Genomic DNA, 16,321 nt, shown 5'->3' with positions numbered 1-16,321 from the left:
GAAAAAGCACCGTCAGGATGCAATATTTCGGAAGATCAACAGTTGACGGAAATTATATGAAAATTCCTATTTTTCCAGAAATCGAAGGGAGCCAGAAGGGGGAGCCGAGGGGACCCGAGGTGGGCCCACCTCATAGGCCGGCACGGCCCAAGTCCTGGCCGCGCCGCCCTGTGAGGAGTGGGCCCACAGCCCCCTCTCGCCTCCTTTTCTTCGCGTACGTCTTCGTCCCGAAAACCTAAGCCCCAGAGGATAGTCGAGAAGAGTCACAGCCGCCTCTGCGGGGCGGAGAACACCAGAGAGAAAAGAGCTCTCCGGCGGGCAGGAATCCGCCGGGGAAATTCCCTCCCTGAAGCGACACAACCTGAATACAGATTGAATCTCTGTGCTTTTCTGTGCTAGTCCCTTGGATCAATCGCTAGCACACACAGTTCGATGAATAACCAGAATAGCAAATGCGTCAATTATTACAACGTATGATCCATGGTATAATTGTTACAAAGCGCATAGCTCAAGGCTAGCTGAAAATAACATAGTTCAAGCAGCAAATAAATAAACGAAGAGCTCCATCACGCCACAGGCGAATATGTTGGGTGTAAGCTCGCAACCTACGGTATTTCTTACTCGTCTTCAGAATAACCTGCAACGTAAAAACGTTGCAGCCCCGAAGGGTCATTACACTTGGAATGGAAATGGCAAGATGTCATATGGTGGCTTTTCTGGCGCCTATAACTACATGATATTTGGCAGGTGGAGTTCATATTTGCGTAAAGCCAGTTTTATTTTCCCTACTCTCAAAACATTTCTTAAAACATAGTATTTCAATAAGACTAATTACTACCCATGATTCACCTGTGCATTAATTTCAGAAATTCGACTGATGAGATTATCCAACAGTTTCAAGCTCTAATTGCTCAAAGATGTCCGTAACCGGGGACACGGCTAAGTACTTAGATCTGACACTCTCGAGAGGCTGTACACATTCCCCACATGACCTAGTCTGTTCTTCTTCCATGATGCGCATTTTGCTCAAATGGACAGATGTCGACTAGGACAAGACCTTTCAGAAGCAATACCTCAACCACAATGGACGCGCTCCGTCCTACCAATACCTACCACCCTCTGTACATTGGGTCGAGTTCTCGCAACCTACTCAATCTAGCCAGAGCCCATATAGCATGTGGTTGTACTGGAAGCTACTAAAACAAGAAAACCGAGCTAATCTCTTTGTTCCTGGGTGGCCAACCTCAAGTGTGATGCACACAGTGCTGCCATAGAAATGACCCCGGTGCAACCACTCAACATAAACCAAGCATTACCACTTACCACACAGGGGTGTATTAATTTGACATGGTTGTTTTCATTAAGAGAATAAAACCTTTATCTCTCGCAACCTCTCCACTTTGATAATAACCCAGGGCCAGCAATTTGAAAACAGTATGCACAAAAAAACAACTACCAATGCATAGAAAACAGTAGGATAATGAGTTTGTGACACTTGCCTTGGTCGGTGTTCAGACAGTCGTCGCAATCGCACTCGTTGCAATCCGGGCAGTCTAACGCAAGCAAAATAATTCACAATCAAACACCAAACAACACAAACAGGTAAAACACATAATGAAGTTATGCATGCATGCTCTGGAACTGAATTTATTAACAAACCTTTTTATAAACAAATATTTTATGCAATAGAGGTTTCAAATAGTCATTTAACCAAGAACAAAAGTATCTATGTGTAAAAATAGTTTGCAATATTATTTGCAGGTATACTGGTGGATAGGCAAATTAAATATCTGCAATTTGGCGTTGGATTCATATTAAAATAGTTTACAGAATTTAAAATATACTAAAAATACTATATACATTATTTTAAATTGCAAAATTCGCAAACTTCGTAAAAGTACAAACTAACAGTACCAAAATATTCGTCTCATTTTTCTGAATCCAACGATATATTATTTGTTCAATTCCGAGTTACGAAACTTTAATTATGAATTTTACAAGATTTGCATATTCTATGGATTGTACATACGAATTTTCTAGTTTGACTGAGAGCTGCGACACTGGGCGCGACATGATTGGCTCGAGCCGCTGACCGGGCGCTGACTAAGATGTCCACGTGGCGTAGATGTGGCGATGACAAGACGTCCACGTGGGCGGCGGTGCTCACCGGAAACAGTTGACGACGGGGATGCAGATGGTGGCGGTTGTCGGCGTTTCGGCGATTCTTTGGCTGCGTGAACTTGACGACGAGTTGCGGAAGACGAAACCGAGCTTGTAGACGGTCACTGCGAGGTGTTCCTCCAGGCAGAACAATGGTGACGGCCGGATGGAGGTGTTTTGGCGGTGATGAACTCCGGCGAACTCTTCTGGGCAGCGTAGCGCTCTGCGCAAGGAGAAAAAGGGTAAGGGCGATGTGGTGCACTGAGGGAAGATGTTTGGCGGGAAGAACGATGGTCGGGGATGACCAGAGCCTCGAGTTCGAGCTCGAACCGACCTCCAATGGCGGCGGCAGATCGGAACTCCGGCGAGCAATTTGCGCAGCCTGGCGGCGCAAAAATTAGGGATTTTAGGGAGAAAAAACGGAGGAGATTATGAGGTATTTATGGGCGGAGTTTCGTGGAAAAAGGGCCAGAAATCTGAGCGAAATCGGGCGAAGAAGTTGGCACTTCTCGCGTCTGTAACAAACTCGTACGCGAGTTGGATTCTCTCCCGAGCTAGGAGATGACTGTGGGTCCCAGTGGTTGGTGGAAAAAAAATGAAAAAAAAACAACGCGGAGCGTATACGGAGCTGCTGCGCTGCGCCTTGCATGTGCGTGCCGGCTACTCTGGCCACGGCCGTACGCGAGTCAACGCGTGCTAGCATGCTGCCTAGCTCGACGGTGAGCTCGTTCGTTGCCTTGCTTTATTTTTTTTTCTTTATTCTTTTTCTTCTCTGTTGATTTAGCTACAGGTTATAAAACTGACGCAAATAAACATACGAAAATTTATAAATACTCTCAGTACTGTATCTGAACATAATGGGCACAGCCCCAATCCAGTAGAGCACTTGAATGAAAATAATATGCATATAGATTAATCAACTAGGAGCAAAACTAGCAATATAAATCACTTTTATGCAAAAAACATGTGAAGCATTTTCTAAAACTGAAACTTTGACATGCTGATATGATGCAATGCATGAATTTGAAAATGCACAGTTTTTAGGATGTTACAAACCTAACCCCCTTAAGATGAATCTCGCCCTCGAGATTCGGAGTGGCTAGCAAATAGGTGTGGGTGGTCTTCTCGAAGAACATCCTCTCTCTCCCAAGTTGCTTCCTCCTCTGAATGATGATTCCACTGAACCTTGCAAAACCGGATCGTCTTGGTGCGAGTAAACCTCTCTGCTGTATCAAGAATCTTGACGGGCTTCTCCTCATATGTAAGATCACTTTCTAGTTGAACTTCATCCAATGGGATGGTGTCTCTCAACGGTGTGTCTGCCATCTCCGGATGACACTTCTTCAACTGGGATACATGAAACACATTATGAACTGCTGATAGTGCCTCTGGCAATTCTAGCTCATATGCAACCTCTCCTTTGCGTGATAGAATTTTATATGGTCCAATAAATCGCGGTGCTAACTTTCCTTTAATTCCAAACCTCTTAATGCCACGGAGCGGTGAAATTCTAAGGTATGCTCTATCTCCCACTTCATATGTAACCTCTCTACGCTTGGAATCCGCATAACTCTTTTGTCTCGATTGAGCTACCTTCAGCCTATCGCGAATGAGTCTAACTTTCTCCTCAGCTTCCTTGATCACATCAGGTCCAAAGAAGCTACGCTCTCCAACTCCATCCCATAACAATGGTGTTCTGCACTTCCTACCATACAATGCCTCAAACGGAGCCATCTCAATACTAGACTGATAACTATTGTTGTAGGAAAACTCCGCATATGGTAAACTCTCATCCCAACTAGATCCATAATCTAGAGCGCAAGCTCTAAGCATATCCTCCAAAATCTGATTTACTCTTTCTGTTTGTCCATCAGTCTGCGGATGAAAAGCTGTGCTAAACTCCAATCTGGTTCCAAGTGATTCATGCAATTTGCGCCAAAAGTGAGAAGTGAATTGAGTACCTCTATCAGAAACAATTCCCTTCGGAACTCCATGTGAGCACACAATCTTGCTCATATAAATCTTGGCTAATTTGGCGCTTGTGTATGTGGTCTTTACTGGTATGAAGTGAGCTACTTTGGTCAAACGATCAACCACTACCCAAATTGAATCATACCTCGATCTAGTCTTGGGTAATCCTGTGATGAAATCCATACCAATTTTGTCCCACTTCCAATCGGGTATAGGCAGCGGCTGTAGCAATCCTGCTGGTTTTTGATGTTCAGCTTTCACTCGGCTGCATACATCACATAATGCAATATACTCTGCAATCTCCCTTTTCATATTAGCCCACCAAAATCTCTCTCGTAAATCCATATACATCTTAGTGTTACCTGGATGAATAGAATATGGCGAATCATGAGCCTCCTGGAAAATCAACTTCCTAATCTCCGGATCATTGGGCACACATAAACGCTTCTCAAACCATAGCGTTCCTTGTTCATCCAAACGAAAACCTTCAGCTTTACCTTTCTCCATATTCTCTTTTATTTCATCCATCTCATCATCCCCCTTCTGAGCTTCTCTAATTCTATCTAGCAGCGTTGGCACCACCTCCATCGATGCTAGGTATCCCTTTGGCACTATTTCCAACCTAAGGTCCTTGAACAGTTCACATAAATCCGATGGTAACTCCCCTGCGGTTAAACCATTCACATAAACCTTGCGGCTCAATGCATCAGCTACAACATTAGCTTTCCCCGGGTGGTACTGCAAATCCATATCATAATCTTTTATCAATTCCAACCATCTCCTTTGTCTCATGTTCAGCTCCTTCTGAGTAAATATGTACTTCAAACTTTTGTGATCAGTAAACACCTCACAATGCTTTCCCATTAGATAATGTCTCCATACCTTAAGTGCATGCACGACGGATGCTAACTCCAAGTCATGCGTTGGATAATTCCTCTCATGATGCTTGAGTTGGCGTGAGGTATAAGAAACCACTCTTCCATCTTGCATCAATACACTACCAAGTCCTTGACGAGAGGCATCACAATATACTTGAAAATCCTTCTGAATATCAGGCAAACATAGAACAGGTGGACTTACTAGGCGTTGCTTCAATTCTTGAAAGCTGGCCTCACACTCATCAGTCCAAGTGAATTTCTTCTCCTTCTTCAATAATTCAGTCATCGGTTTGGCAATCTTGGAGAAATTTTCTATGAATCTCCGGTAATATCCTGCAAGTCCCAGGAAACTCTGGATTTCCCCTGCATTTTTAGGCGACTCCCACTCAGTCACAGCTGCTACTTTACTTGGATCAACTGCAACTCCTTCTGCTGAAACAATGTGTCCAAGAAATCCAACTTTGTTCAACCAAAACTCACATTTGCTGAATTTAGCATACAACTTGTGTTCCCTAAGTTTCTCCATGATCAAACGCAAATGTTTCTCATGCTGATCTTCATCTTTAGAGTATATCAATATATCATCAATGAATACCACTACGAATTTATCCAAGTACTCCATGAATACCTTGTTCATCATAGTCACAAAATATGCTGGAGCATTTGTTAGTCCAAATGGCATAACTGTATACTCATATAAACCATACCTAGTGGTGAACGCAGTCTTAGGTATATCCTGCTCTCGAATCTTCATTTGGAAATAACCCGATCGAAGATCGATCTTAGAGAACACCTTTGCTCCTTTCAGCTGGTCAGACAAGTCATTGATATTGGGCAGCGGGTACTTATTCTTAATTGTCACCTCATTGAGAGAGCGAAAATCCATAACTAGTCTCTTAGTAGAATCCTTCTTCTCCACAAATAAAACAGGCGCTCCCCAAGATGATGAACTAGGCCGAATAAAACCCTTTTGCAGTTGCTCCCTAAGCTGTTTCTTAAGTTCCTTTAATTCCTCTACATCCATCTTATACGGCCTCTTAGCTATAGGTCCAGTTCCAGGCATTAATTCAATGAGAAACTCAACATCTCTATCAGGTGGCATTCCTGGTAACTCCTCTAGAAACACATCCAGATAATCTCTCACTATATAAACATCCTCTATGCTAACCCCCTTAAGAGAATTAATCTTGGTACCTCTAAGTTCAAAGGTTGACTTGAAACAGATGTGTTTCTTCTCCGGGGTTGTAAGCATAGATGAGTTTTAGATAGATAGAACTATAGGGAAAAGACTACCCATACTAATCACAACCATGGCAGCAAGCATTCACACTAAACATATCACACAACAATCAAACAAGACATCCCTGTAACAAAGACAAAATCTGTCCAAAATTTTACTACTGTAAAAACGTATTTTACAGAGGCACTTCAATATGTCAGAAAATTTAGCCAATTTTTGTGCATGTACAGGAACGAATTCCGCACCTAACCTGAATTTTTTGTGATTTTTAGAGTTACCAGTAAAGCATGAAAAATCGCGTGGTAAACAGCAACATCCAGAAAACTGCACTTCTTCAATTCAGTACTTTATGAAAAACGTCTTTAATACCATAAATCCTCACGAAAATTCCTAGCAATTCAAAGGTTCAACAAATAACCGATCCTAAGCAATACCTTGGCCATACCACAAGACGATATGGTCAATATCCTAGCTATCACGAAAATCGATTTCCTAACAAAGAACTAATGGCGGCAAATCCTAGTTAAACTTGAAGAGTTTGACGTAGTCCGAGATCTTCATGAACTTGCGCTTCTTCGAGCGAGTGTTCATTGTTGGCGGTGTGTCCTCTTTCAGAGGGTCTTCCTCATTATTAGACATAATTTAGATCACCTCCTCGGAGTCATCTTATTCATCTTCTTCTTCGGTGTATGCACCAACTTTGATTCCATCACCATCCTCATCATCATGTTCATATTTTCCAATAATTATTCCAACAGAGGTTTGGCTTGTTAACTAAAGTGGATAATAAACATCTACTATTTTGAATAGAGGTGAGTGAGAAAAATGATAGATATAGAATTATGAGAAATAAAGAGCGAGAAGATAGAAGACAAACTTAAATAGGTTTTCAGTTCCTATGGTCTTCCTAATCTACTCCATTTTCTAAGGTCACGAACCTACAGTCAACACAATGCTCTGATACCATCTGAAGCGACACAACCTGAATACAGATTGAATCTCTGTGCTTTTCTGTGCTAGTCCCTTGGATCAATCGCTAGCACACACAGTTCGATGAATAACCAGAATAGCAAATGCGTCAATTATTACAACGTATGATCCATGGTATAATTGTTACAAAGCGCATAGCTCAAGGCTAGCTGAAAATAACATAGTTCAAGCAGCAAATAAATAAACGAAGAGCTCCATCACGCCATAGGCGAACATGTTGGGTGTAAGCTCGCAACCTACGGTATTTCTTACTCGTCTTCAGAATAACCTGCAACATAAAAACGTTGCAGCCCCGAAGGGTCATTACACTTGAAATGGAAATGGCAAGATGTCATATGGTGGCTTTTCTGGCGCCTATAACTACATGATATTTGGCAGGTGGAGTTCATATTTGCGTAAAGCCAGTTTTATTTTCCCTACTCTCAAAATATTTCTTAAAACATAGTATTTCAATAAGACTAATTACTACCCATGATCCACCTGTGCATTAATTTCAGAAATTCGACTGATGAGATTATCCAACAGTTTCAAGCTCTAATTGCTCAAAGATGTCCGTAACCGGGGACACGGCTAAGTACTTAGATCTGACACTCTCGAGAGGCTGTACACATTCCCCACATGACCTAGTCTATTCTTCTTCCATGATGCGCATTTTGCTCAAATGGACAGATGTCGACTAGGACAAGACCTTTCAGAAGCAATACCTCAACCACAATGGACGCGCTCCGTCCTACCAATACCTACCACCCTCTGTACATTGGGTCGAGTTCTCGCAACCTACTCAATCTAGCCAGAGCCCATATAGCATGTGGTTGTACTGGAAGCTACTAAAACAAGAAAACCGAGCTAATCTCTTTGTTCCTGGGTGGCCAACCTCAAGTGTGATGCACACAGTGCTGCCATAGAAATGACCCCGGTGCAACCACTCAACATAAACCAAGCATTACCACTTACCACCCAGGGGTGTATTAATTTGACATGGTTGTTTTCATTAAGAGAATAAAACATTTATCTCTCGCAACCTCTCCACTTTGATAATAACCCAGGGCCAGCAATTTGAAAACAGTATGCACAAAAAAACAACTACCAATGCATAGAAAACAGTAGGATAATGAGTTTGTGACACTTGCCTTGGTCGGTGTTCAGACAGTCGTCGCAATCGCACTCGTTGCAATCCGGGCAGTCTAACGCAAGCAAAATAATTCACAATCAAACACCAAACAACACAAACAGGTAAAACACATAATGAAATTATGCATGCATGCTCTGGAACTGAATTTATTAACAAACCTTTTTATAAACAAATATTTTATGCAATAGAGGTTTCAAATAGTCATTTAACCAAGAACAAAGTATCTATGTGTAAAAATAGTTTGCAATATTATTTGCAGGTATACTGGTGGATAGGCAAATTAAATATCTGCAATTTGGCGTTGGATTCATATTAAAATAGTTTACAGAATTTAAAATATACTAAAAATACTATATATATTATTTTAAATTGCAAAATTCGCAAACTTCGTAAAAGTACAAACTAACAGTACCAAAATATTCTTCTCATTTTTCTGAATCCAACGATATATTATTTGTTCAATTCCGAGTTACGAAACTTTAATTATGAATTTTACAAGATTTGCATATTCTATGGAGTGTATATACGAATTTTCTAGTTTGACTGAGAGCTGCGACACTGGGCGCGACATGATTGGCTCGAGCCGCTGACCGGGCGCTGACTAAGATGTCCACGTGGCGTAGATGTGGCGATGACAAGACGTCCACGTGGGCGGCGGTGCTCACCGGAAACAGTTGACGACGGGGATGCAGATGGTGGCGGTTGTCGGCGTTTCGGCGATTCTTTGGCTGCGTGAACTTGACGACGAGTTGCGGAAGACGAAACCGAGCTTGTAGACGGTCACTGCGAGGTGTTCCTCCAGGCAGAACAATGGTGACGGCCGGATGGAGGTGTTTTGTCGGTGATGAACTCCGGCGAACTCTTCTGGGCAGCGTAGCGCTCTGCGCAAGGAGAAAAAGGGTAAGGGCGATGTGGTGCACTGAGGGAAGATGTTTGGCGGGAAGAACGATGGTCGGGGATGACCAGAGCCTCGAGTTCGAGCTCGAACCGACCTCCAATGGCGGCGGCAGATCGGAACTCCTGCGAGCAATTTGCGCAGCCTGGCGGCGCAAAAATTAGGGATTTTAGGGAGAAAAAACGGAGGAGATTATGAGGTATTTATGGGCGGAGTTTCGTGGAAAAAGGGCCAGAAATCTGAGCGAAATCGGGCGAAGAAGTTGGCACTTCTCGCGTCTGTAACAAACTCGTACGCGAGTTGGATTCTCTCCCGAGCTAGGAGATGACTGTGGGTCCCAGTGGTTGGTGGAAAAAAAATGAAAAAAAAACAACGCGGAGCGTATACGGAGCTGCTGCGCTGCGCCTTGCATGTGCGTGCCGGCTACTCTGGCCACGGCCGTACGCGAGTCAACGCGTGCTAGCATGCTGCCTAGCTCGACGGTGAGCTCGTTCGTTGCCTTGCTTCATTTTTTTTTTCTTTATTCTTTTTCTTCTCTGTTGATTTAGCTACAGGTTATAAAACTGACGCAAATAAACATACGAAAATTTATAAATACTCTCAGTACTGTATCTGAACATAATGGGCACAGCCCCAATCCAGTAGAGCACTTGAATGAAAATAATATGCATATAGATTAATCAACTAGGAGCAAAACTAGCAATATAAATCACTTTTATGCAAGAAACATGTGAAGCATTTTCTAAAACTGAAACTTTGACATGCTGATATGATGCAATGCATGAATTTGAAAATGCACAGTTTTTAGGATGTTACACTCCCGGAGGGCGAAATCGACGCCATCGTCACCGTCATCAAGCTGGACATCATCTCCATCACCATCGTCATCATTCTTCATCATCATCACCGCCATCTCCACCGCTGCACCTCGTCACCGCTGTAACAATTTGGGTCGGATCTTGATTGTTTGATAGGGGAAACTCTCCCGGTGTTGATTTCTACTTGTTATTGATGCTATTGAGTGAAACCATTGAATCAAGGTTTATGTTCAGATTGTTATTCATCATCATATCACCTCTGATCATGTTCCATATGATGTCTCGTGAGTAGTTCGTTTAGTTCTTGAGGACATGGGTGAAGTCTAAATATTAGTAGTGAATTATGGTTGAGTAATATTCAATGTTATGATATTTAAGTTGTGGTGTTATTCTTCTAGTGGTGTCATGTGAACGTCGACTACATGATACTTCACCTTTATGGGCCTAGGGGAATACATCGTGTACTCGTTTGCCAATTGCGGGGTTGCCGGAGTGACAGAAACCTAAACCCCCGTTGGTATATCGTTGCAGGAGGGATAGCAGGATCTTAGAGTTTAAGGCTGTGGTTAGATTTATCTTAATTACTTTCTTGTATTTACGGATGCTTGCAAGGGGTATAATCACAAGTATGTATTAGTCCTAGGAAGGGCGGTGCATTAGCATAGGTTCACCCACACAACACTTATCAAAACAATGAAGATTAATCAGTTGTATGAAGCGAAAGCACTAGACTGAATTCCCGTGTGTCCTCAAGAACGTTTGGTCATTATAAGTAAACAAACCGGCTTGTCCTTTGTGCTAAAAAGGATTAGGCCACTCGCTGCAATTATTTCTCTCGCATTTTACTTACTCGTACTTTATTCATCTGCTATATCAAAACCCCCTGAATACTTGTCTGTGAGCATTTACAGTGAATCCTTTATCGAAACTGCTTGTCAACACCTTCTGCTCCTCGTTGGGTTCGACACTCTTATTTATCGAAAGTACTACGATACACCCTCTATACTTGTGTGTCATCAAGACTATTTTCTGGCGCCGTTGCCGGGGAGTGAAGCGCTATTGGTAAGTGGAATTGGTAAGGAAAACCTTTACTGTTTGTGCTGATTTTATTTCTGCCTGCTGCTATAAGTCATTATGGAGAGATCTTCTCTTGAATTTCTATTTGGGAAATCTACTACTACTGCAACGGTAGTGGATGAGGCGCCAGGTGAGGAAGTAGTACCATATAAAATACCTATGAAAATTATTGAACGTGTTATGGATAACCGCTATGAAGGGGATGGAACTGTCCATCATGGTGATCATTTACTGTTTTTACATGAATTATGCGGGTTATTCAAATGTGCAGGTATTGCTATGGATGAAGTTAGAAAGAAACTATTCTCTATATCGCTGTCTGGTAAAGCGGCGCATTGGTATAAATTGCTGAAGAATGGTGATTCTCTTGATTGGGAGGACATTGTGCCCTTATTTTATTCTAAATTCTATCCTCCAAGTGAAATTCACAGAGATCGGAACCGCATATATAATTTCTGGCCTCATGATGGAGAGAGTATTGCCCAAGCATGGGGGAGATTGAAGTCTTTAATGCTCAAATGCCCCATTCATGAGCTTCCTGGTAATATTATTATTGATAATTTCTATGCAAGACTTTCTTTTCAAGACAAGACCTTGCTGGATACTTCTTGTTCTGGATCATTTACACGCAACAAAGAAGAGTTTAAAAGGGACCTTCTTAATCGGATTCAGGAGAATACTGAAGGATGGGAGAACGACAAAGATAGAGAGTCAGGTATAAATTATGATTATAAATGCATTGAAGCTTTTATGGATACTGATAAATTTCGTAATATGAGTGCTACTTATGGTCTTGATTCTCAAGTTGTTGCAAATCTTTATAAAGCTTTTGCCTCTCATTATGAATTGCCTAAGAAGAATTTTGATAAGTATCATGAACCGTATAAAGATAAAATTGATTCATCTATAAACAAATGTGTTGTAATTGAAACTGTTGATCATGTTATTCCTGATGCTTATATTGAAAAAACTCCTTTCCCTGCTAAAATGAAGGAGTACTCTGTTATATCTAGTGCGGTTAATAAAAGTGCAAAGAAACCTATAGAATCTGAAGAGCAAATAAAAGTTGAACCTGCTATTGCAATAGTTAAAGATCTTGTGACTGAAAGTGTGGAAGATGGTCATATTATTTTCTGTGAAGATGCTTCTAATATTGGTTCGCATCCTAATAAGTCTAGAAAAACTAGTGTTCCTATGCTATCTGTTAGAATTGGTGATCATTGTTATTATGGTTTATGTGATATTGGTGCAAGTATTAGTGCTATTCCTTATGAGCTTTACAAAGAGATTATGCACGAAATTGGTTCTTGTGAACTTGAAGATATTGATGTGGTTATTCGGCTAGCTAATAGAGAAACTATCTCTCCAATTGGTATTGTTCGAGATGTAGAAGTTTTATGTGGTAAGATTAAATATCCTGCTGACTTTTTGGTACTTGGTTCTGCTGCTAGTAAGTATTGTCCTATCATTTTTGGTAGACCTTTTCTAAATACTTGTGGAGCTGTTATAGATTGTAAGAAGGAGAAAATTTTGACTAAATTTGCTGGTGAATCTTATGAGTTTAATTTCTCTAAATTTGCCAAAACCCCTTATAAAGCTGATTCGCCTAATAATGATTTTAGAGTTGAACAGTGTGCGTCTATTGCTCTTGCTCCTAATAATCCTTTGCAGCAATATTTGGAGAATAGTGAGAGCGAAGTCTTTAGGGAAGAAAGAAATGAGCTTGATGAAATTTTTCTTCGTCAACCTATTCTTAAGCATGATTTACCGGTAGAAGATCTAGGTACAACACCACCACCAAAGGAAGATCTTGTTTTCGATTTAAAACCATTGCCTGATAATCTTAAATATGCTCATATTGATGATAAGAAAATATACCCTGTTATTATTAGCTCTAAGCTTTCAGAAATTGAGGAAGAAAGGTTATTGGAAATATTGAAGAAACACCGAGGAGCTATTGGCTACACTCTTGATGATTTAAAGGGGATTTCTCCCTCTATTTGCCAACATGCTATCAATATGGAAGATGATGCAAAGCATGTTGTTGAACATCAGCGTCGTCTAATTCCGAAGATGAAGGATGTGGTAAGGAATGAGGTATTAAAACTTCTTGAAGCTGGTATTATATATCCTATTGCTGATAGTAGATGGGTTAGTCCTGTGCATTGTGTTCCTAAGAAAGGAGGAATGACCGTTGTGCCTAATGATAATGATGAGCTCATCCCTCAAAGAGTAGTTGTAGGGTATAGGATGTGCATTGATTTTCGAAAGGTTAATAAAGTTACTAAGAAAGATCATTACCCTTTGCCGTTTATTGATCAAATGTTAGAAAGATTGTCTAAAAATACTCATTTTTGCTTTCTTGATTAAATTGAAGGACGCATTATGGGCTTATAGAACTTCTTATAAAAATCCTATGGGTATGTCATCTTATAAAATGGTTTATGGAAAAGCTTGTCATTTACCTTTAGAATTAGAGCATAAAGCTTATTGGGCTGTAAGAGAACTAAATAAAGATCCTAAACTTGCCGGTAAGAAGAGATTGCTACAATTGAGTTCTCTAGATGAGTGGAGAAGTGAAGCTTATGAAAATGCTAAACTCTTTAAAGAGAAAGTTAAGAAATGGCATGATAGAAGAATTATCAAAAGAGAATTTAATGTTGGGGATAAAGTCCTATTGTATCGGTCTCGTCTCAGATTCTTTGCAGGGAAATTGCTCTCAAAATGGGAAGGACCATATGTCATTGATGAGGTTTATCGATCAGGAGCAATTAAAATTAGCTCTCTGCAAGGTAATGCCACACAAGTAGTGAATGGACAAAGACTCAAGCATTATATCTCTGGAGATTCTTATAATGAAGATGTTGATATTATCCAAGTGGTAACTCCGGAAGCTTTCATCAAAGGTCAAGTTGACAGTCCTGCAGAGTTCGACTTTGAATAGGTAACAGTACTGGTAATAAAAAGTCCGCGTTTTACTTTCCGAACAATGTTTTTGCTGTTTTTGGAAAATATGAAAAATTACGAGATCGAAACGGAGTGGAGGAGACGCACGAGGGTGTGCCCCCATAGGCCGGCGTAGGCCCCAGCCTGGCCGCGCCGCCCTATGAGGACACCGCCTCGTTGTCCCTCTCCGACTCTTGTTCGATCTGGTACTTTCCTTCTGTCGTAAAAATTACTGCTATATAATCCCCCGGACCCCTGGAGGTCCGTATATCGTTTTCTCGCCGTGTTTTGTTTCGAGCTGTTTTCTGTCAGGATCTGCTTCGGATCTAGATCCACCATGTCTTCGTCAGGAACTCCGAAGGACAGCTTCTTTGAGGACGTCGTCAACCCGTACATGAACGAGCTGAAGATGCACCCCAAGGAATTGCTGCTCGTAGATGGAGAGTTGCAGATCAAAGATGTCCAGGATCCTAAAGGAGAAGGAAGCTTGGAAGACATGGTGGAGAAACTAGAACAAGAGGTCTTCAACTACAAGAAGATGGCTGAGCGTGAGGTGGACATCTTTCACAAGATTGTGTCTGAACTTATTGATGGACACAAGAAGGAGACTGCACAGTTGTGGGACGATATCTTCTCGCTTCACGACACCACCAACAAACTCCAAGCTCAACTCTATGATGTTCAGAATCAAAACTGTGAGTATGAAAACAGGTTTAAACGCATAAGTTATGCTGCTAGTTTCAGGATTCCGGAGACCAAGATGTCTTTTGTTGATGGGGAGCCTCTTCCTTGGAAGTCTGATGATGGCAAGGATTCACCATCATCACCAAAGGAGTAATTCATCATCGGTATTGGCATCCCCTTGGTTTGTTCCAAGCTTGGGGGAGTGCCGCGGTATCACATCATCACTATCTTTTACTTTTTATTATCAAGTAGTGTCATATCATGAGTAGGGAAGTTATCATATAAGATGTGTTGCGGTATGGAAGTATCTCCCTTTAGTTGGTTATCTATGTATCCCTTGGTGTGAGTTATCGTTATAGAATATTAATGAGAAATTTTATCATTTACATATTGCACATCTTATTTTAGTTTGCAATCTCTATTATATGATTGATCTTGTTGTTAGTAGGGGTATCACTTTGGGAGCATTGAGTAAATCTATTTGGTTTTGGCAAACTTAGCATTGGTCAATAGCAACAACACTTTGAGTTTTAAGTAGAGAAGAGGAAATACATGTAGATATATTATTATATTTCTTGTTAGTCCTTAGCTTAGTATTCTGAAGTTAAATTTGTTTGTGCTTACAAGTAAGATGCATGATTGTTTCTATCACATGTATATTTGTTTGTTTCCCTCGACTCTTATGCTTGCTAATTAACCTTGCTAGCCAAAGACCTGTACTGAGAGGGAATGCTTCTCGTGCATCCAAACCTTTAAACCAAAACCCATGCCATGTGTGTCCACTATAACTACCGATTATGTGGTATTTCCTGCCACTCCAAGTAAATACTTCATGTGCTACCTTTAAACAATTCAAAACTTTATTACTCCTTATTTGTGTCAATGTTTTATAGCTCATGAGGAAGTATGTGGTGTTTATCTTTCAATCTTGTTGGGCAACTTTCACCAATGGACTAGTGGCTTCATCCACTTATCCAATAACTTTGCAAAAAGAGCTGGCAATGGGGTTCCCAGTCCCAAATTAATTAACTTTTGTAATTTTACAAATAGACACTCCTCCATGGTATGTGATTGTTGGACGGCACCCGAGGATTCGGTTAGCCATGGCTTGAGAAAGCAAAGGTGGGGAGGAGTGTCATCTAAATAAAACTAAAATAAAAAGACACTCCTTCATGGTATGAGATTGTTGGCAGGCACCCGAGGATTCGGTTAGCCATGGTTTGTGAAAGCAAAGGTTGGAAGGAGTGTCAACCAAAAATAAAACCTTATGGGAGCCGCTCTTTGAGAGTTTGTCTGGCAAGGGGGTTAGAGTACCCACTATCAGTCGTTGACAACAACAAACACCTCTCAAAACTTTACTTTTATGCTCTCTATATGATTTCAAAACTTGAAAAGCTCTAGCACATGATTTAATTCCTGCTTCCCTCTGTGAAGGGCCTATCTTTTACTTTATGTTGAGTCAGTAAACCTATTTCCCTCCATCTTAAGCAAGCATTTGAGTTGTTGCGATCCAACCATCTATATTGTGAT

The 16,321-nt window shown here is 41.1% G+C and overlaps 2 long non-coding RNA genes across 2 annotated transcripts; both read right to left on the bottom strand.

Annotated features, from left to right (window-relative positions):
- Positions 1-433: 433 nt before the first annotated feature.
- On the bottom strand, positions 434-2,736 carry LOC127300288 (uncharacterized). The gene is made up of 3 exons (XR_007851083.2): positions 2,495-2,736; positions 2,168-2,383; positions 434-1,553 (listed from the first exon to the last, which is right to left on the bottom strand). It is a non-coding gene; the product is annotated as an uncharacterized lncRNA (long non-coding RNA).
- Positions 2,737-6,834: 4,098 nt separating this feature from the next.
- Positions 6,835-9,228, bottom strand: LOC139831308 (uncharacterized). Its single transcript, XR_011746006.1, has 3 exons — positions 9,037-9,228; positions 8,370-8,423; positions 6,835-7,507 (listed from the first exon to the last, which is right to left on the bottom strand). It is a non-coding gene; the product is annotated as an uncharacterized lncRNA (long non-coding RNA).
- Between the last annotated feature and the right edge of the window lie 7,093 nt (positions 9,229-16,321).

The sequence above is a fragment of the Lolium perenne genome, chromosome 5 (assembly GCF_019359855.2).
Source record: "Lolium perenne isolate Kyuss_39 chromosome 5, Kyuss_2.0, whole genome shotgun sequence".
NCBI classification, from domain to species: domain Eukaryota; kingdom Viridiplantae; phylum Streptophyta; class Magnoliopsida; order Poales; family Poaceae; genus Lolium; species Lolium perenne.
The sequence above is the reverse complement of the archived record's forward strand: the minus strand, read 5'-3'. Positions and strand labels throughout refer to the sequence as shown.